This window comes from Entelurus aequoreus, linkage group LG14 (assembly GCF_033978785.1).
Source record: "Entelurus aequoreus isolate RoL-2023_Sb linkage group LG14, RoL_Eaeq_v1.1, whole genome shotgun sequence".
Lineage (NCBI taxonomy): Eukaryota > Metazoa > Chordata > Actinopteri > Syngnathiformes > Syngnathidae > Entelurus > Entelurus aequoreus.
This window is the reverse complement of record NC_084744.1, coordinates 32,955,255-32,976,943: the sequence shown is the minus strand read 5'-3', so window position 1 is coordinate 32,976,943 and position 21,689 is coordinate 32,955,255.

The following is a 21,689-nucleotide window of genomic DNA, read 5'->3' as shown; positions in this document are numbered from 1 at the left end:
GGGTGAGGGGGTGAGGGGGTGAGGGGGTGGGTTGTTTTAGTCAAGTGACATTTTTCATCTCAAATATGATGCATAGTCTTTAAAGGGATGGATGACGTCATCGATATTACCGTATCAATGATCAATAGTTATGATCAATAACACAATCAATCAGCTCTTTACAATATTTAGGATTGATAACACAATCATATCACTTTTTTAAACAATATTTATGAGCAATAAAATAATCAATTACCTTTTTAAACAATATTTATGATCAATAATACAATCCATCACCTTTTTAAACAATATTTATGATCAATAAAATAATCACTTTTTTACAATATTTAGCATGAATAACACAATCAATCACCTTTTTACAATATTGATGATCAATAACACAATCAATCACTTTTTTAAACAATATTTATGAGCAATAAAATAACCACTTTTTTGCAATAGTTCTGATCAATAACACAATCAATCACCTTCTAAAACACTAAGCATCAACTAAAAACATAAAATAAATCAAGTAGGTAACAGGACTGAAGTAACAGGAGTGAGTTTTTAGCATATAATGATCAAATGCATGAAAAATAACCAAGTAACATTTATGCTAATAGCATGTTGACACTAAGTATCAACTAAAAAACATAAAATAAACAAAGAAGGTAACAGGACTGAAAGTAACAGGAGTGAGGTTTTAGCATTTAATGATCAAACACAGGGGGTTAACAGGTCTGAAGTAACAGGAGTGAGGTTTTAGCATATAATGATCAAACACAGGGGGTTAACAGGACTGAAGAAACAGGAGTGAGGTTTTAGCATTTAATGATCAAACACAGGGGGTTAACAGGACTGAAGTAACAGGAGTGAGGTTTTAGCATTTAATGATCAAACACAGGGGGTTAACAGACTGAAGTAACAGGAGCGAAGTTTTATCATTTAATGATCAAACACAGAGGGTTAATAGGACTGAAGTAACAGGAGTGAGGTTTTAGCATTTAATGATCAAACACATGAACAATAACCATGTAACATTTATGCTAATAGCATGTTGACACTTAGAATCAACTAAAAAACATAAAATAAATCAAGTAGGTAACAGGACTGAAATAACATGAGTGAGTTTTTAGCATTTAATGATCAAATACATGGAAAATAACCATGTAACATTTATGCTAATAGTATGTTGACACTAAGTATCAACTAAAAAAACATAAAATAAATCAAGTAGGTAACAGGCCTGAAGTAACAGGAGTGAGTTTTTAGCATTTAATGATCAAACACAGGGGGTTAACAGGACTGAAGTAACAGGAGTGAGGTTTTAGCATTTAATGATCAAATACATGAAAAATAACCATGTAGCATTTATGCTAATAGCATGTTGACACTAAGTATCTACTAAAAAACATAAAATAAATAAATTAGGTAACAGGACTGAAGTAACATGAGTGAGTTTTTAGCATTTAATGATCAAATACATGAAAAATAACCATGTAACATTTATGCTAATAGCATGTTGACACTAAGTATCAACTAAAAAACATAAAATAAATCAAGTAGGTAACAGGACTGAAAGTAACAGGAGTGAGGTTTTAGCATTTAATGATCAAACACAGGGGGTTAACAGGTCTGAAGTAACAGGAGTGAGGTTTTAGCATATAATGATCAAACACAGGGAGTTAACAGGACTGAAGTAACAGGAGTGAGGTTTTAGCATTTAATGATCAAACACAGGGGGTTAACAGACTGAAGTAACAGGAGTGAAGTTTTAGCATTTAATGAACAAACACAGAGGGTTAATAGGACTGAAGTAACAGGAGTGAGGTTTTAGCATTTAATGATCAAACACATGAACAATAACCATGTAACATTTATGCTAATAGAATGTTGACACTAAGTATCAACTAAAAAACATAAAATAAATCAAGTAGGTAACAGGACTGAAAGTAACAGGAGTGAGTTTTTAGCATATAATGATCAAATACATGAAAAATAACCATGTAACATTCATGCTAATAGCATGTTGACACTAAGTATCAACTAAAAAACATACAATAAATCAAGTAGGGAACAGGACTGAGAGTAACAGGAGTGAGGTTTTAGCATTTAATGATCAAACACATGAAAAATAACCATGTAACATTCATGCTAATAGCATGTTGACACTAAGTATCAACTAAAAAACATAAAATAAATAAATTAGGTAACAGGACTAAAGTAACAGGAGTGAGGTTTTTAGCATATAATGATCAAATACATGAAAAATAACCATGTAACATTCATGCTAATAGCATGTTGACACTAAGTATCAACTAAAAAACATAAAATAAATCAATTAGGTAACAGGACTGAAAGTAACAGGAGTGAGGTTTTGGCATTTAATGATCAAATACATGAAAAATAACCATGTAGCATTTATGCTAATAGCATGTTGACACTAAGTATCAACTAAAAAACATGAAATAAATAAATTAGGTAACAGTACTGAAGTAACAGGAGTGAGGTTTTAGCATTTAATGATCAAATACATGAAAAATAACCATGTAGCATTTATGCTAATAGCATATTGACACTAAGTATCAACTAAAAAACATAAAATAAATAAATTAGGTAACAGGACTGAAATATAACAGGAGTGAGGTTTTAGCATTTAATGATCAAATACATGAAAAATAACCATGTAACATTTATGCTAATAGCATGTTGACACTAAGTATCAACTAAAAAACATAAAATAAATCAAGTAGGTAACAGGACTGAAGTAACAGGAGTGAGTTTTTAGCATTTAATGATCAAACACAGGGGGTTAACAGGACTGAAGTAACAGGAGTGAGGTTTTAGCATTTAATGATCAAATACATGAAAAATAACCATGTAGCATTTATGCTAGTAGCATGTTGACACTAAGTATCAACTAAAAAACATAAAATAAATCAATTAGGTAACAGGACTTAAATATAACAGGAGTGAGGTTTTAGCATTTAATGATCAAATACATGAAAAATAACCATGTAGCATTTATGCTAATAGCATGTTGACACTAAGTATCAACTAAAAAATATAAAATAAATAAATTAGGTAACAGGACTGAAATATAACAGGAGTGAGGTTTTAGCATTTAATGATCAAATACATGAAAAATAACCATGTAGCATTTATGCTAATAGCATGTTGACACTAAGTATCAACTAAAAAACATAAAATAAATAAAGTAGGTAACAGGACTGAAAGTAACAGGAGTGAGTTTTTAGCATATAATGATCAAACACGGGGGGGTTAACAGGACTGAAGTAACAGGAGTGAGGTTTTAGCATTTAATGATCAAATACATGAAAAATAACCATGTAACATTTATGCTAATAGCATGTTGACACTAAGTATCAACTAAAAAAACATAAAATAAATCAAGTAGGTAACAGGACTGAAGTAACAGGAGTGAGTTTTTAGCATTTAATGATCAAACACAGGGGGTTAACAGGACTGAAGTAACAGGAGTGAGGTTTTAGCATTTAATGATCAAATACATGAAAAATAACCATGTAGCATTTATGCTAATAGCATGTTGACACTAAGTATCAACTAAAAAACATAAAATAAATAAATTAGGTAACAGGACTGAAGTAACATGAGTGAGTTTTTAGCATTTAATGATCAAATACATGAAAAATAACCATGTAACATTTATGCTAATAGCATGTTGACACTAAGTATCAACTAAAAAACATAAAATAAATCAAGTAGGTAACAGGACTGAAAGTAACAGGAGTGAGGTTTTAGCATATAATCTATCAAATACATGAAAAATAACCATGTAGCATTTATGCTAATAGCATGTTGACACTAAGTATCAACTAAAAAACATAGAATAAATAAATTAGGTAACAGGACTGAAGTAACAGGAGTGAGGTTTTAGCATTCAATGATCAAACACAGGGGGGTTAACAGGACTGAAGTAACAGGAGTGAGTTTTTAGCATATACTGATCAAACAGGGGGGTTAACAGGACTGAGTGAAAGTGTTGCACCAAAAATTGGATTTACATCAGTATTGCCATTTTATTCATCCCCATTCTAAACTGTTTCAGAATTGTCACAAATCAACAGAATAAAACAACATTTTCCAACCAGAAGAAAAGTTTCATCCTGATTAGTGATCCAAATCCTACTTGGTCACAATCAATAATCCTGTTGAATGGATTCTGAATCCAAGGGTAAATCCAGCAATGGGACTCGGAGTCACACCCCGAGGGAAAACCCACTAAAGTGCACTTTTGAAACACTTTGATTTCAAGTCTAGTTGGGATTTTAGGAAAACTACATATGTTTTTATTAACTTTGTCATTTTTTCATTTTCTTTTCAAACAATCACAAATGCCGGCAGGTCACTTAAACTGATTAAACATGTTTTTATTGTGCTTTTTTACATTTCTGTCCTGCGTGGAGTGGACGTGCTCGTTAACGTGACACATTGTTTGAGGACAAGTCAGTCCTGTGTGATATATATAAATGTGTGTGTGTGTGTGTGTGTGTGTGTGTGTGTGTGTGTGTGTGTGTGTGTGTGTGTGTGTGTGTGTGTGTGTGTGTGATATATGTATGTACATATGTATATATATGTGAGCAGTGTGCATCTTTACATTCCTGCCATTATTGATATTGAAAAGGACCTTCATGGCAACACTCCCACTAATCATCTCACACTTTGGTCATGTGACTTCTCACACGCTCAATCAGGAAATTACAAAACTGTGACGTGCAAACTGCGTCTTAAAAAAAAAAAAAAGTATATATTTTTCTTTTTATATGCTTGTGGTCTTCCTTCAAACTCCAACTTTCTCCTCTCCTGAGACTTTCCCAGGAAAGAGTCTTCTGAAGGACTTTCCGGTCCCAGACTGGGTCCGGGGTGGTTTTTATGCTTGTGGGTTTTGGGACTGTAGTGGCTGCTGGTGGCAGGAGCTCAGTGCTCTTGTGTCATCCCTTTGTGTTCCTGATGTTTCCCTCTTCTTTTCATGTGTTTTTTTTATGCCTTTTGGTTCTGGACCCGGGCAGCACCGTGGCACAGCATGTGCCTCATAAAACGAAGGTCCTGAGTAGTCCTGGGTTCAATCCCGGGCTTGGGATCTTTCTGTGTGGAGTTTGCATGTTCTCCCCGTGACTGTGTGGGTTCCCTCAGGGTACTCCCGCTTCCTCCCACCTCCAAAGACATGCACCTGGGGATAGGCCCCTCCCACCTCCAAAGACATGCACCTGGGGATAGGCTCCTCCCACCTCCAAAGACATGCACCTGGGGATAGGCCCCTCCCACCTCCAAAGACATGCACCTGGGGATAGGTTGATTGGCAACACTAAATGGTCCCTAGTGTGTGAATGTTGTCTGTCTATCTGTGTTGGCCCTGTGATGAGGTGGCGACTTGTCCAGGGTGTACCCTGCCTTCCGCCCGAATGCAGCTGAGATAGGCTCCAGCACCCCCCGCGACCCCAAAAGGGACTAGCGGTAGAAAATGGATGGATGGATGGGTTCGGGACCCTTAGGGACTGTGTGACAAGGGGTGGCACTTTCGCGACTTCTGTGGTGCTTTTTTTGTGGACTTCTGGATCTGCCTCCCGGGAGCCTCTTGGCCGCGGAGACCAGCTGCTGGGTCTCTGCCACACCAGAGTCCGTTTGGAGAGACTTGAGGAGATGCGGATGAAGAGACGGGACTGCGGAGCTGGACAAGCTTCACAGTGTCTTGGCTGTATCAGACACCTCGGTCTCCTTAGAGCAGTGGTTCTTAACCTGGGTTCGATGGAACCCTAGGGGTTCGGTGAGTCGGCCTCAGGGGATCGGCGGAGGTCAAAACACACCCGACTCATCGTGTAAATACAAACTTCTCCCTATCGGCGTATTACGGATACGGCAACAGATGACTGATTTGCAGGTGTGTAGTTTGTTGTGAGTTTATGCACTGTGTTGGTTTTGTTGTTTGAACAAGGTGATGTTCATGCACGCTTCATTTTGTGCACCAGTAATAAAACATGGTAACACTTTAGTATGGGGAACATATTCACCATTAATTAGTTGCTTATTAACATGCAAATTAGTAACATATGGGCTCTTAACTAGTCATTATTAAGTACTTATTAATGCCTTATTCGGCATGGCCTTATTATAACCCTAACCCTCTAACCCTGGCCCTAACACTCCAACCCTGGCCCTAACCCTCTAACCCTGGCCCTAACCCTCTAACCCTGGCCCTAACCCTCTAACCCTGGCCCTAACACTCTAACCCTGGCCCTAACCCTCTAACCCTGGCCTTAACCCTCTAACCCTGGGCCTAACACTCTAACCCTGGCCCTAACCCTCTAACCCTGGCCCTAACCCTCTAACCCTGGCCCTAACCCTCTAACCCTGGGCCTAACTCATACTTGCCAACCCTCCCGATTTCCCCGGGAGACTCCCGAATTCCAGTGCCCCTCCCGTGAATCTCCCGGGGCAACCATTCTCCCGAAATTCTCCCGATTTCCACCCGGACAACAATATTGGGGACATGCCTTAAAGGCACTGCCTTTAGCGTCCTCTACAACCAGTCTTCACGTCCGCTGTTCCTCCAAACAAACAGCGTGCCGGCCCAGTCACACAATATTTGCGGCTTTTACACACACTTAAGTGAATGCAAGGCATACTTGGTCAACAGCCACACAGGTCACACTGAGGGTGTCCGTATAAACAACTTTAACACTGTTACAAATATGCGCCACACTGTGAACCCACACCAAACAAGAATGACAAACACATTTCGGGAGAACATCCGCACCGTAACACAACATAAACACAACAGAACAAATACCCAGAACCCCTTGTAGCAATAACTCTTCCGGGACGCTACAATATACACCAAACCCCGCCCACCTCAGCCCCCGCCCCCCCACACCCCCATCTCCCGAATTTGGAGGTCTTAAGGTTGGCAAGTATGCCCTAACCCTAACCAAATAACTCTAAATTAAGTCTTTGTTATTTAGAATATGTTCCCCATAATAAAGTGTTACCAAAAACATATAACTTTGTCTTGAATTTGAAAAAAACTACATTTTATTTTTCACTAAAGAAGGGTTGGGTGAATGCGCATATGAAACTGGTGGGGTTCGGTACCTCCAACAAGGTTAAGAACCACTGCCTTAGACGCATCCTCGCTCATCCATGCGGACTAGACACTGGGCGAGTGTTAGTGGGCGGCCGAGAGTGGAGTCGGCTCTCTTGGTTGCTTTGTTGGGTCTGCTACTGTCTCTGGCCATGCTCCCCCCCCGACCCCCCCACCCCAGCAGAGGATGGCGTGGAACACCACAGAGGCCACCACAGTGTATATGTCTTTAGTTTTTTGTTGTTGTTTTACTTTTGTGGCTGTGTGTAGAAGTGGCTGGTTGCATCAGCTCGGCTCTTTTAATGTCTTTAATGTCCTTTGTGTTCTTTCATGTTACACACATCCTTATGTGTGCTATGGCTATGAGGTTTATTTCCTTGGACCCCCTCTCCAATGCTGAAAGTAAATCAGTTGTCTAATCGTTCATGAAATGGAGTCAATTATAGGAAAGTGTTTGCTGCTAGCCCGACTTTGTGGTTTACTAGCTATAGCATTTTAGCTAGCTCGTATAACCAGCCATTTTATTGTAAATCCATCCATCCATCTTCTTCCGCTTATCCGAGGTCGGGTCGCGGAGGCAGCAGCCTGAGCAAGGAAGCCCAGACTTTCCTCTCCCCAGCCACTTCGTCCAGCTCTTCCCGGGGGATCCCAAGGCGTTCCCAGGCCAGCCGGGAGGCATAGTCTTCCCAATGTGTCTTGGGTCTTCCCCGCGCCTCCTACCGGTTGGACGTGCCCTAAACACCTCCCTAAGGAGGCGTTCGGGTGGCATCCTGACCAGATGCCTGAACCACCTCATCTGGCTCCTCTCCATGTGGAGGAGCAGCGGCTTTACTTTGAGCTCCCCCTGGATGGCAGAGCTTCTCACCCTATCTCTAAGGGAGAGCCCCGCCAGCCGACGGAGGAAACTCGTTTCGGCCGCCTGTACCCGTGATCTTGTCCTTTCGGTCATGACCCAAAGCTCATGACCAGAGGTGAGGATGGGAACGTAGATCTTGTACACGTGATCTTGTCCTTTCGGTCATGACCCAAAGCTCATGACCATAGGTGAGGATGGGAACGTAGATCTTGTACCCGTGATCTTATCCTTTCGGTCATGACCCAAACTCATGACCATAGGTGAGGATGGGAATGTAGATCTTGTACCCGTGATCTTGTCCTTTCGGTCATAACCCAAAGCTCATGACCATAGGTGAGGATGGGAACGTAGATCTTGTACCCGTGATCTTATCCTTTCGGTCATGACCCAAAGCTCATGACCATAGGTGAGGATGGGAACGTAGTTTGACCGGTAAATTGAGAGCTTTGCCTTCCGGCTCAGCTCCTTCTTCACCACAACGGATCGATACAGCGTCCGCATTACTGAAGACGCCGCACCGATCCGCCTGTCGATCTCACGATCCACTCTTCCCTCACTCGTGAACAAGACTCCGAGGTACTTGAACTCCTCCACTTGGGGCAGGGTCTCCTCCCCAACCCAGAGATGGCACTCCACCCTTTTCCGGGCGAGAACCACGGACTCGGACTTGGAGGTGCTGATTCCCATCCCAGTCGCTTCACACTCGGCTGCGAACCGATCCAGCGAGAGCTGAAGATCCTAGCCAGATGAAGCCATCAGGACCACATCATCTGCAAAAAGCAGAGACCTAATCCTGCAGCCACCAAACCGGACCCCCCTTTATAGTGAAAACAACATTAAAACATGGCTAATGTTGAAAGTACTAAATCATTCATGAACATGTAGTAAATTGTGTTGGGATCTACTACCTTGAGTATATACCTGTAAATGGCGGTATGAGGCGAGGTTCCTCACTCGCGGTGTTGTAGCACGCTAACAATCGCTGTTTAGACCGGACACCATCGGCCCGTTTGGCCCCCACCTCCCCCGCTCGAGTTTATACTGTTTGCTGTTCACCTGTGCAGGAGTGAGTCACGTTTTAATAAAACGCCGTCTGTAATCACACACACACACACACACACACACACACACACACACACACACACACACACACACACACACACACACACACACACACACACACACACACACACACACACACACACACACACACACACACACACACACAAACACACACACAAACACACACACAAACACACACACACATACGTTGTATTCTTTATTGTAGCCCGTGTTCCTGACAAATATGTGCTGAGAACAAACACAGATGTTAGCACAACGCCTTTTCTTAATTAAAAAGTTGTAATCTGCTCCTGGTGAAGCGACATTAACGACGTCTGGCAGCGGCAGATAAAAAGGCCGTAATGAATTTCCTCCGTGGCGCCTACACGCCATCTGATGGGAGGAGGAGGCGAGCTCGGGAGAAAAAGACGCCGCCATGTTGGCGTGTAATGTGAGGACGTAATCCACCGGGCCAAACGCCGAAGCGAGCACGTCACGGGTTCACGCTAAATTACAAGGTGGGACCCAAAGCCCAGCATGGGGGTTTCCCGACAAGACCGTCCGCATTGGCGGAGGCGAGAGTTCGCGTGGAAAGACCGGAGGTTCCGGTGGAGGGAACTGGGCTGTGGAGCCGGAGGTTGGCATGGGGGAAGTTCCAACTCTCTGTCGGGACAGACGGGCTTCGCAGTGTCCTGGACACTCAGGTCTCCCTGGATGGATTCTGGCTCATCCACAGCCTGGGACGGAGTCGGCTTTCTCGCCTGCTTTGTTGGGTCTGTTCCCGTCTCTGGACGCCCAACGGTGAATCACCACGGTGTTAAGATGGTGTTTTTGTTCGGTTCTTTGTCTATGCATCAATCAATCAATCATCACGGATGAAGCGCTGGCTGTCCAGGGTCGGGACCCAGGGTGGACCACTCGTCTGTGCATCGGTTGGGGACGTCTCTGCGCTGCTGACCTGTCTCCGCTCGGGATGGTCTCCTGCTGGCCCCACTATGGACTGGACTCTCACTATTATGTTAGATCCACTAGGGACTGCACTCTCACACTATTATGTTAGATGCACTATGGACTGGACTCTCACTATTATGTTAGATCCACTATTGAGTGGACTCTCACTATTATGTTAGATCCACTATGGACTGGACTCTCTCAGTATTATGTTAGATCCACTATGGACTGGACTCTCACACTATTATGTTAGATCCACTATGGACTGGACTCTCACTATTATGTTAGATCCACTAGGGACTGGACTCACACTATTATGTTAGATCCACTATGGACTTGACTCTCACACTATTATGTTAGATCCACTATGGACTGGACTCTCACACTATTATGTTAGATCCACTATGGACTGGACTCACACTATTATGTTAGATCCACTATGGACTGGACTCTCACTATTATGTTAGATCCACTAGGGACTGGACTCACACTATTATGTTAGATCCACTATGGACTTGACTCTCACACTATTATGTTAGATCCACTATGGACTGGACTCTCACTATTATGTTAGATCCACTATTGAGTGGACTCTCACTATTATGTTAGATCCACTATGGACTGGACTCTCTCAATATTATGTTAGATCCACTATGGACTGGACTCTCACTATTATGTTAGATCCACTATGGACTTGACTCTCACACTATTATGTTATATCCACTATGGACTGGACTGTCACTATTATGTTGGACCCACTATGGACTGGACTCTCACTATTATGCTAGATCCACTATGGACTGGACTCTCACTATTATGCCAGATCCACTATGGACTGGACTCTCACTATTATGCTAGATCCACTATGGACTGGACTCTCACTATTATGTTAGATCCACTATGGACTGGACTCTCACACTATTATGTTAGATCCACTATGGACTTGACTCTCACACTATTATGTTAGATCCACTATGGACTGGACTCTCACTATTATGTTAGATCCACTATGGACTGGACTCTCACTATTATGTTAGATATACTATGGACTGGACTCTCACAATATTATGCTAGATCCACTCGACGTCCATTGCAGCGGTCGCCCAGGGGGGGTCCCCACATCTGCGGTCCCCTCCAAGGTTTCTCATTGTCATCCCATTGGGTTGAGTTTTTCCTTGCCCTGATGTGGGATCTGAGCCCAGGATGTCGTTGTGGCTTGTGCAGCCCTTTGAGACACTCGTGATTTAGGGCTTGATAAGTAAACATTGATTGATCAATCATCCATCCATCCATTTTTCTACCGCTTGTCCCTTTTTGGGGTTGCGGGGCAATCAATCAATCAATGAATCAAAGTTTATTTGTATAGCCCTTAATCACAAGTGTCTCAAAGGGCTGCACAAGCTACAACAACATCCTCGGCTCAAATACCACATCAGGGCAAGAAAAAACTGAACCCAATGGGATGACAATGAGAAACCTTGCAGGGGACCGCAGATGTGGGGCGACCGGTGCAATGGACGTGGAGTGGATCTAGATCATAGTGTGAGAGTCCAGTCCATAGTGGATCTAACAAAATAGTGTGAGAGTCCAGTCCATAGTGGATCTAACATAATAGTGTGAGAGTCCAGTCCATAGTGGATCTAACATAATAGTGTGAGAGTCCAGTCCATAGTGGATCTAACATAATATTGTGAGAGTCCTGTCCATAGTGGATCTAACATAATAGTGAGAGTCCAGTCCATAGTGGATCTAACATAATAGTGAGAGTCCAGTCCATAGTGGATCTAACATAATAGTGTGAGAGTCCAGTCCATAGTGGATCCAACATAATAGTGTGAGAGTCCAGTCCATAGTGGATCTAACAGAATAGTGTGAGAGTCCAGTCCATAGTGGATCTAACATAATAGTGAGAGTCCAGTCTATAGTGGATCTAACATAATAGTGAGAGTCCAGTCCATAGTGGATCTAACATAATAGTGTGAGAGTCCAGTCCATAGTGGATCTAACAGAATAGTGTGAGAGTCCAGTCCATAGTGGATCTAACATAATAGTGAGAGTCCAGTCCATAGTGGATCTAACATAATAGTGTGAGAGTCCAGTCCATAGTGGATCTAACATAATAGTGTGAGTACAGTCCATAGTGGATCTGACATAATAGTGTGAGAGTCCAGTCCATAGTGGATCTAACATAATAGTGAGAGTCCAGTCCATAGTGGATCTAACATAATAGTGTGAGAGTCCAGTCCATAGTGGATCTAACATAATAGTGAGAGTCCAGTCCATAGTGGATCTAACATAATAGTGTGAGAGTCCAGTCCATAGTGGATCTAACATAATAGTGTGAGAGTCCAGTCCATAGTGGATCTAACATAATATTGTGAGAGTCCTGTCCATAGTGGATCTAACATAATAGTGAGAGTCCAGTCCATAGTGGATCTAACATAATAGTGAGAGTCCAGTCCATAGTGGATCTAACATAATAGTGTGAGAGTCCAGTCCATAGTGGATCTAACAGAATAGTGTGAGAGTCCAGTCCATAGTGGATCTAACATAATAGTGAGAGTCCAGTCCATAGTGGATCTAACATAATAGTGAGAGTCCAGTCCATAGTGGATCTAACATAATAGTGTGAGAGTCCAGTCCATAGTGGATCTAACAGAATAGTGTGAGAGTCCAGTCCATAGTGGATCTAACATAATAGTGAGAGTCCAGTCCATAGTGGATCTAACATAATAGTGTGAGAGTCCAGTCCATAGTGGATCTAACATAATAGTGTGAGTACAGTCCATAGTGGATCTGACATAATAGTGTGAGAGTCCAGTCCATAGTGGATCTAACATAATAGTGAGAGTCCAGTCCATAGTGGATCTAACATAATAGTGTGAGAGTCCAGTCCATAGTGGATCTAACATAAAAGTGTGAGAGTCCAGTCCATAGTGGATCTAACATAATATTGTGAGAGTCCAGTCCATAGTGGATCTAACATAATAGTGAGAGTCCAGTCCATAGTGGATCTAACATAATAGTGTGAGAGTCCAGTCCATAGTGGATCTAACATAATAGTGTGAGAGTCCAGTCCATAGTGGATCCAACATAATAGTGTGAGAGTCCAGTCCATAGTGGATCTAACAGAATAGTGTGAGAGTCCAGTCCATAGTGGATCTAACATAATAGTGAGAGTCCAGTCCATAGTGGATCTAACATAATAGTGAGAGTCCAGTCCATAGTGGATCTAACATAATAGTGAGAGTCCAGTCCATAGTGGATCTAACATAATAGTGTGAGAGTCCAGTCCATAGTGGATCTAACAGAATAGTGTGAGAGTCCAGTCCATAGTGGATCTAACATAATAGTGTGAGAGTCCAGTCCATAGTGGATCTAACATAATAGTGTGAGAGTCCAGTCCATAGTGGATCTGACATAATAGTGTGAGAGTCCAGTCCATAGTGGATCTAACATAATAGTGAGAGTCCAGTCCATAGTGGATCTAACATAATAGTGTGAGAGTCCAGTCCATAGTGGATCTAACATAATAGTGTGAGAGTCCAGTCCATAGTGGGGCCAGCCGGAGATCATCTTGAGTGGAGACAAGTCAGCAGTGCAGACACGTCCCCCAACTGATGCACAGATGAGTGGTCCACGCCGGGTACCGACTTTGAACAGCTAGCGCGTCATCTGTGGTCACCTAATTACCTCTCCACGCAGGAGAGGTGGGCAGAGCAGAAAAGAGATGGCAGATCAACTGGTCTAAACTGGTGCAGTCGGATGTACCCGATACGTGTAACCGATTATTTTTGGATTTTCTCATTCATGGTCTTGTGTTGCGCTCGACTGTTGTGTCCGTATGTAGATATGGCACCACTGAGGTGTCACCAAACGACTAGACTCTTTCCAGGTCCTGCAGAATCCGTACTGACGGGAGCTTGTTCATCAACACGACACACTTGGAACAGGAGAAAGACCAGGACACAAAACGTGTTTCTTTAGGATGCGTTCTAACTCCTTTGTGTACACTAACGGCGTTTCCCACCTTTGTCCACTCAGCACTTGGCAGGCCAGGAAATTGCCACGGTGACATTTAGACCCCATGAGAAAAAACAGTCAAGATTAAAGATGTCCGTCAAGCCAGCCGTGACGTTCCGATTTCTGACCTCAGCAAACTATGATTGTTTCTTTTTTATTTTTGTCTACATGTGTTTATTTAACATTTTGTCCTGAGTTCCTGGTTTGGGACTACAGAGGTCCATTAGCCACCATGCTATCATCTGGCTCACTTCATTGTGGTAAATAAATGAATAAAGTAAAAAAAAACGTGTCTGAAAAGGAGTAGGAGGAAGCATAGCTTGTTGAGTCCGACCTCGTCTCCCTTTAGGGCAGTCCTCAAATAATTGAGAACCCCTTTTTAGGGTTAGAAGATAACCTTGCCGTTTTTAATCAACCTCAACCATAATCCGGTTTTCTGAAAACTTGAATCTTTGTAAATCAATCAATCAATCAAAGTTTATTTATATAGCCCTTGATTACAAGTGTCTCAAAGGGCTGCACAAGCCACAACAGATCCCACTTCAGGGCAAGGAAGAAACTCGACCCAGTTGGAACAACCAGAAACCTTGGAAGGGAATGCAGATGTGGGGACCGGTGCAATGGATGCAGAGTGGATACAGTTAGTAATGTGAGAGTCCCGTCCATAGTGGGGCCAGCAGGGGGATCCTCTTGCATGTAGCCAGAGATGTCACCGACTGATGCATAAGGAGCGGTCACCCCGGGTCCCGACTTCATGTGACAGTCCAGTTCATTGGGAGACCAGCAGGGGATCATCTTGAATGGAGACATGTCGGGGCGCAGAGACGTCACCGACTGATACATAAGGAGTGGTCCATGCAGGGTCCCGACTTCATCTGACAGTCCAGTTCATTGGGAGACCAGCAGGGGATCATCTTGAATGGAGACATTCGGCGCAGAGACGTCACCGACTGATGCATAAGGAGTGGTCCATCCTGGGTCCCGACTTCATAATGTGAAAGACCAGTCCATTGGGAGACCAGCAGGGGATCATCTTGAATGGAGACATGTCGGGGCGCAGAGACGTCACCGACTGATACATAAGGAGGGGTCCATGCTGGGTCCCGACTTCATAATGCGAAAGACCAGTCCTTTGGGAGACCAGCAGGGGATCATCTTCAATGTAGACACTTCGGGGCGCAGAGACGTCACCGACTGATACACAAGGAAGGGTCCATTCTGGGTCCCGACTTCATGTGACAGTCCAGTCCATAGTGGGGCGAGCAGGGGATCCTCTTGAATGGAGACACGTCGGGGCGCAGAGACGTCACCGACTAATACATAAGGAGGGGTCACCCCGGGTCCCGACTTCATAATGTGAAAGACCAGTCCATTGGGAGACCAGCAGGGGATCATCTTGAATGGAGACATGTCGGGGCGCAGAGACGTCACCGACTGATACATAAGGAGGGGTCCATGCTGGGTCCCGACTTCATAATGCGAAAGACCAGTCCTTTGGGAGACCAGCAGGGGATCATCTTCAATGTAGACACTTCGGGGCGCAGAGACGTCACCGACTGATACACAAGGAATGGTCCATTCTGGGTCCCGACTTCATGTGACAGTCCAGTCCATAGTGGGGCGAGCAGGGGATCCTCTTGAATGGAGACACGTCGGGGCGCAGAGACGTCACCGACTAATACATAAGGAGGGGTCACCCCGGGTCCCGACTTCATAATGTGAAAGACCAGTCCATTGGGAGACCAGCAGGGGATCATCTTGAATGGAGACATGTCGGGGCGCAGAGACGTCACCGACTGATGCATAAGGAGTGGTCCATCCTGGGTCCCGACTTCATAATGTGAAAGACCAGTCCATTGGGAAACCAGCAGGGGATCATCTTGAATGGAGACATGTCGGGGCGCAGAGACGTCACCGACTAATACAGTGTTTTTCAACCTTTTTTGAGCCAAGGCACATTTTTCACCAGCAGAAATCATTCAAAAACGAAACTCAGTTGACAGTAAAAAGTCGTTGTCGCAATTGTTGGATATGACTTTAAAGCATAACCAAGCATGCATCACTATAGCTCTTGTCTCAAAGTAGGTGTACTGTCACCACCTGTCACATCACACCCTGACTTATTTGGAGTTTATTGCTGTTTTTCTGTGTGTAGTGTTTTAGTTCTTGTCTTGCACTCCTATTTTGGTGGCTTTTTGTCTTTTGTTGGTATTTTCCTGTAGCAGTTTCATGTCTTCCTTTGAGCGATATTTCCCGCATCTACTTTGTTTTAGCAATCAAGAATATTTCAGTTGTTTTTATCCTTCTTTGCAGGGACATTGTTGATTATGTCATGTTCGGATGTACTTTGTGGACACCGTCTTTGCTCCACAGTAAGTCTTTGCTGTCGTCCAGCATTCTCTTTACTTTGTAGCCAGTTCAGTTTTAGTTTCGTTCTGCATAGCCTTCCCTGAGCTTCAATGCCTTTTCTTAGGGACACTCACCTTTTTGTTTATTTTTAGTTTACCTGCACACTGCCTCCCGCTGTTTCCACAGCTACAAAGCAATTAGCTACCGGCTGCCACCTACTGATATGGAAGAGTATTACACGGTTACTCTGCCGAGCTCTAGACAGCACCGACACTCAACAACAACACATCATTTGCAGACTATAACTACTGCTTTGCAAAAAATATTTATAACCCAAATAGGTGAAATTAGATAATCTCCCACGGGCCACGGCACACCAGACTGCATCTCACGGCACACTAGTGTGCCGCGGCACAGTGGTTGAAAAACACTGGACTAATACATAAGGAGGGGTCACCCCGGGTTCCGACTTCATAATGTGAAAGACCAGTCCATTGGGAAACCAGCAGGGGATCATCTTGAATGGAGACATGTCGGGGCGCAGAGACGTCACCGACTAATACATAAGGAGGGGTCACCCCGGGTCCCGACTTCATAATGTGAAAGACCAGTCCATTGGGAGACCAGCAGGGGATCATCTTGAATGGACACATGTCGGGGCGCAGAGACGTCACCGACTGATACATAAGGAGTGGTCCATGCTGGGTCCCGACTTCATCTGACAGTCCAGTTCATTGGGAGACCAGCAGGGGATCCTCTTGAATGTAGACACTTCGGGGCGCAGAGACGTCACCGACTGATGCATAAGAAGTGGTCCATCCTGGGGCCCGACTTCATGTGACAGTCCAGTCCATAGTGGGGAGAGCAGGGGATCCTCTTGAATGGAGACACGTCGGGGCGAGAGACGTCACCGACTGATGCACAAGGAGTGGTCCATCCCGGGTCCCGACTTGCAACAGCTGTTGCCTTATCCGTGGTCACCTGATAACCTCTCCGCAGAGCAGAAACGAGAGACGGCAGATCAACTGGTCCAAAAAGGGGTCTATTTAAAGGCTAGAGTATACAAATGAGTTTTAAGATGGGACTTAAATGCTTCTACTGAGGTAGCATCTCGAACAAAATCGATCCATTGAACAGAAACACATTTTTGGGTGGATTTTAGAAAGAAAATGGGAGGCTGGGTGAACTTTGATCGACCAATAAGATAATATTTACGTGGCTGGGGAGAAGGAAGTCTGTGCTTCTCTGCTTGGGCTGCTGCCCCCGCCACCCGACCTGGGATAAGATGGCCGGACAAATGATTGAGTTGCTGTTAGACGTCACTCTGCTCCACATCTACGCACAAATGATTCACTCTGTGGCTTTAAAATCCACTGATGATGCAACCCGAGGTGGCGAGGCGATGAAGAGAGTTCTAATTTCCCAACAAGACGCGATGTGAGCTGTCGGCGGCCATAAAAACAAGTGGCTTCCATTAGAGACATGGAGGCCCCTAGGGGCCCTTTGGCTCCTACAGTCTTTGTAGTCATCAGAGGTAATGTCAAAGAAGGAATGGGAGACAAGATGCCAGGTCAGCATGTAGCCTGGAGATAGGCTGCAATGATTCACCCTCAAACATATTCACCCTCATAACTATTCATCTTCAGACATATTCATCCTCAGACATATTCACCCTCAAACATATTCATCCTCAGACATATTCACCCTCAAACATATTCACCCTCATAACCATTCATCCTCAGACATATTCACCCTCAAACATATTCACCCTCATAACCATTCATCCTCAGATATATTCACCCTCAAACATATTCACCCTCATAACCATTCATCCTCAGACATATTCACCCTCATAACCATTCACCCTCAGACATATTCACCCTCATAACCATTCATCCTCAGACATATTCACCGTCATAACCATTCACCCTCAGACATATTCACCCTCAAACATATTCACCCTCATAACCATTCATCCTCAGACATATTCACCCTCATAACCATTCACCCTCCAACATATTCACCCTCATAACCATTCATCCTCACACATATTCACCCTCATAACCATTCATCCTCAGACATATTCACCCTCAAACATATTCACCCTTATAACCATTCACCCTCAGACATATTCACCCTCAAACATATTCACCCTCATAACCATTCATCCTCAGACATATTCACCCTCAAACATATTCACCCTCATAACCATTTACCCTCAAACATATTCACCCTCATAACCATTCACCCTCAGACATATTCACCCTCAAACATATTCACCCTCATAACCATTCACCCTCAGACATATTCACCCTCAAACATATTCACCCTCATAACCATTCATCCTCAGACATATTCACCCTCAAACATATTTACCCTCATAACCATTCACCCTCAGACATATTCACCCTCATAACCATTCATCCTCAGACATATTTATCCTCAGACATATTCACCCTCATAACCATTCATCCTCAGACATATTCACCCTCAGACATATTCACCCTCATAACCATTCATCCTCAGACATATTCACCCTCAAACATATTTACCCTCATAACCATTCACCCTCAGACATATTCACCCTCATAACCATTCATCCTCAGACATATTTATCCTCAGACATATTCACCCTCATAACCATTTATCCTCAGACATATTCACCCTCAAACATATTCACCCTCATAACCATTCATCCTCAGACATATTCACCCTCATAACCATTCATCCTCAGACATATTCACCCTCATAACCATTCATCCTCAGACATATTCACCCTCAAACATATTCACCCTCAAACATATTCACCCTCATAACCATTCATCCTCAGACATATTCATCCTCATAACCATTCATTCTCATAACCATTCATCCTCAGACATATTCACCCTCATAACCATTCATCCTCAGACATATTCACCCTCATAACCATTCATCTTCAGACATATTCATCCTCAGACATATTCACCCTCATAACCATTCAGTCTCAGACATATTCACCCTCATAACCATTCATCCTCAGACATATTCATCCTCAGACATATTCATCCTGGTGTGAGGATGAGAGTCTGAGATGCCTTTGGTGTGAGGGTGAGAGTCTGAGATGCCTTTGGTGTGAGGGTGAGAGTCTGAGATGCCTTTGGTGAGAGTGTGAGAGTCTGAGATGCCTTTGGTGAGAGGGTCAGAGTCTGAGATGCCTTTGGTGTGAGGGTGAGAGTCTGAGATGCCTTTGGTGTGAGGGTGAGAGTCTGAGTGAGAGGATGAGAGTCTGAGATGCCTTTGGTGTGAGGGTGAGAGTCTGAGATGCCTTTGGTGAGAGGGTGAGAGTCTGAGATGCCTTTGGTGTGAGGGTGAGAGTCTGAGATGCATTTGGTGAGAGGGTGAGAGTCTGAGATGCCTTTGGTGTGAGGGTGAGAGTCTGAGATGCCTTTGGTGAGAGGGTGAGAGTCTGAGATGAAGTCAGGACAAAGAAGAAGTGAAGATATAAAGTTTAATGTCTGAGGATGAAATGATGCAAAGATGTTGGCAGGAACAACAAACATGATGAATACTTACTTATATGTTCTATATACACTATATGCTGATACTGTGATACACTATATGCTGATACTGTGATACTGTCATACACTATATGCTGATACTGTGATACTGTCATACAATGATATGGTGATACAGTGAAATGGTGATACAATGATACGGAGATACAATGATATGGTGATACAATGATACAGTGATACAAAGAAATGGTGATACAGTGATATGGTAATACAGTGATATGGTGATACAATGATACAATGAAATGGTGATACAGTGATATGGTAATACAATGATATGGTGATATGATGATACAATTATATGGTGATACAGTGATACAATGATATGTTGATACATTGATACAATGATACAATGATATGGTGATACGGTGACAGTGCAGAGGATCAGCAGGATACAGAAGAAGAACATAAAAGAGAATATTAGTGAGGTGCATGCTGGGAACACATGTATGTAGTCTGCAGGAGGTCCACCCACTTTTATTATCCTCTTCATCCTTGGCTTTAGTATTGTTATTATTATTATTATTATTATTATTATTATTATTATTGTTATTGTCATTATCCCATCATTGTCTTTAGTGGTGGTATTATTATTAATAGTAGTATTATTATCATTAATTTTAATAGTATCCTCATCATCATTGTATTACGTAGTTGTATTAATATTATTATTATTAAAATATTATTATTATTATTATCATCCTTATCATCATTGTATTAAGGAGTGTTATTCTTATTCTTATTATTATTATCCCCTCATCATTGTATAAAGTAGTGTTATTATTCTTATTAATAATAATTATATTATTAATACTTTAACCCCCCCCATCATTGTATTTAGTAGTGTTGTTATTATTATTATTATTATCATTATTATTTTTATTATTATTATTATTGTTATTATTATCATCATTGAATTATGTAGTGTTATAATTATTATTATTATTATTATTATTATTATTATTATTATTATTATTATTATTATTATTATCATTATTATTGTTATTGCAGCATGGCGTGGACATCGGGGGCGGTACCTCTGGATTGGCAGACCGGGGTGGTGGTTCCTCTCTTCAAGAAGGGGAACCGGAGGGTGTGTTCTAACTATGGTGGGATCACACTCCTCAGCCTTCCCGGTAAGGTCTATTCAGGTGTACTGGAGAGGAGGCTACGCCGGATAGTCGAACCTCGGATTCAGGAGGAACAGTGTGGTTTTCATCCTGGTCATGGAACTGTGGACCAGTTCTATACTCTCGGCAGGGTCCTGGAGGGTGCATGGGAGTTTGCCCAACCAGTCTACATGTGCTTTGTGGACTTGGAGAAGGCATTCAACCGTGTCCCTCGGGAAGTCCTGTGGGGAGTGCTCAGAGAGTATGGGGTATCGGACTGTCTGATTGTGGCGGTCCGCTCCCTGTATGATCAGTGTCAGAGCTTGGTCCGCATTGCCGGCAGTAAGTCGGACACGTTTCCAGTGAGGGTTGGACTCCACCAAGGCTGCCCTTTGTCATCCATTCTGTTCATAAGTTTTATGGACAGAATTTCTAGGCGCAGTCAAGGCGTTGAGGGGATCCGGTTTGGTGGCTGCAGGATTAGGTCTCTGCTTTTTGCAGATGATGTGGTCCTGATGGCTTCATCCGGCCAGGATCTTCAACTCTCACTGGATCAGTTCGCAGCCGAGTGTGAAGCGACTGGGATGAGAATCAGCACCTCCAAGTCCGAGTCCATGGTTCTCGCCCGGAAAAGGGTGGAGTGCCATCTCCGGGTTGCAGAGGAGACCCTGCCCCTAAGTGGAGGA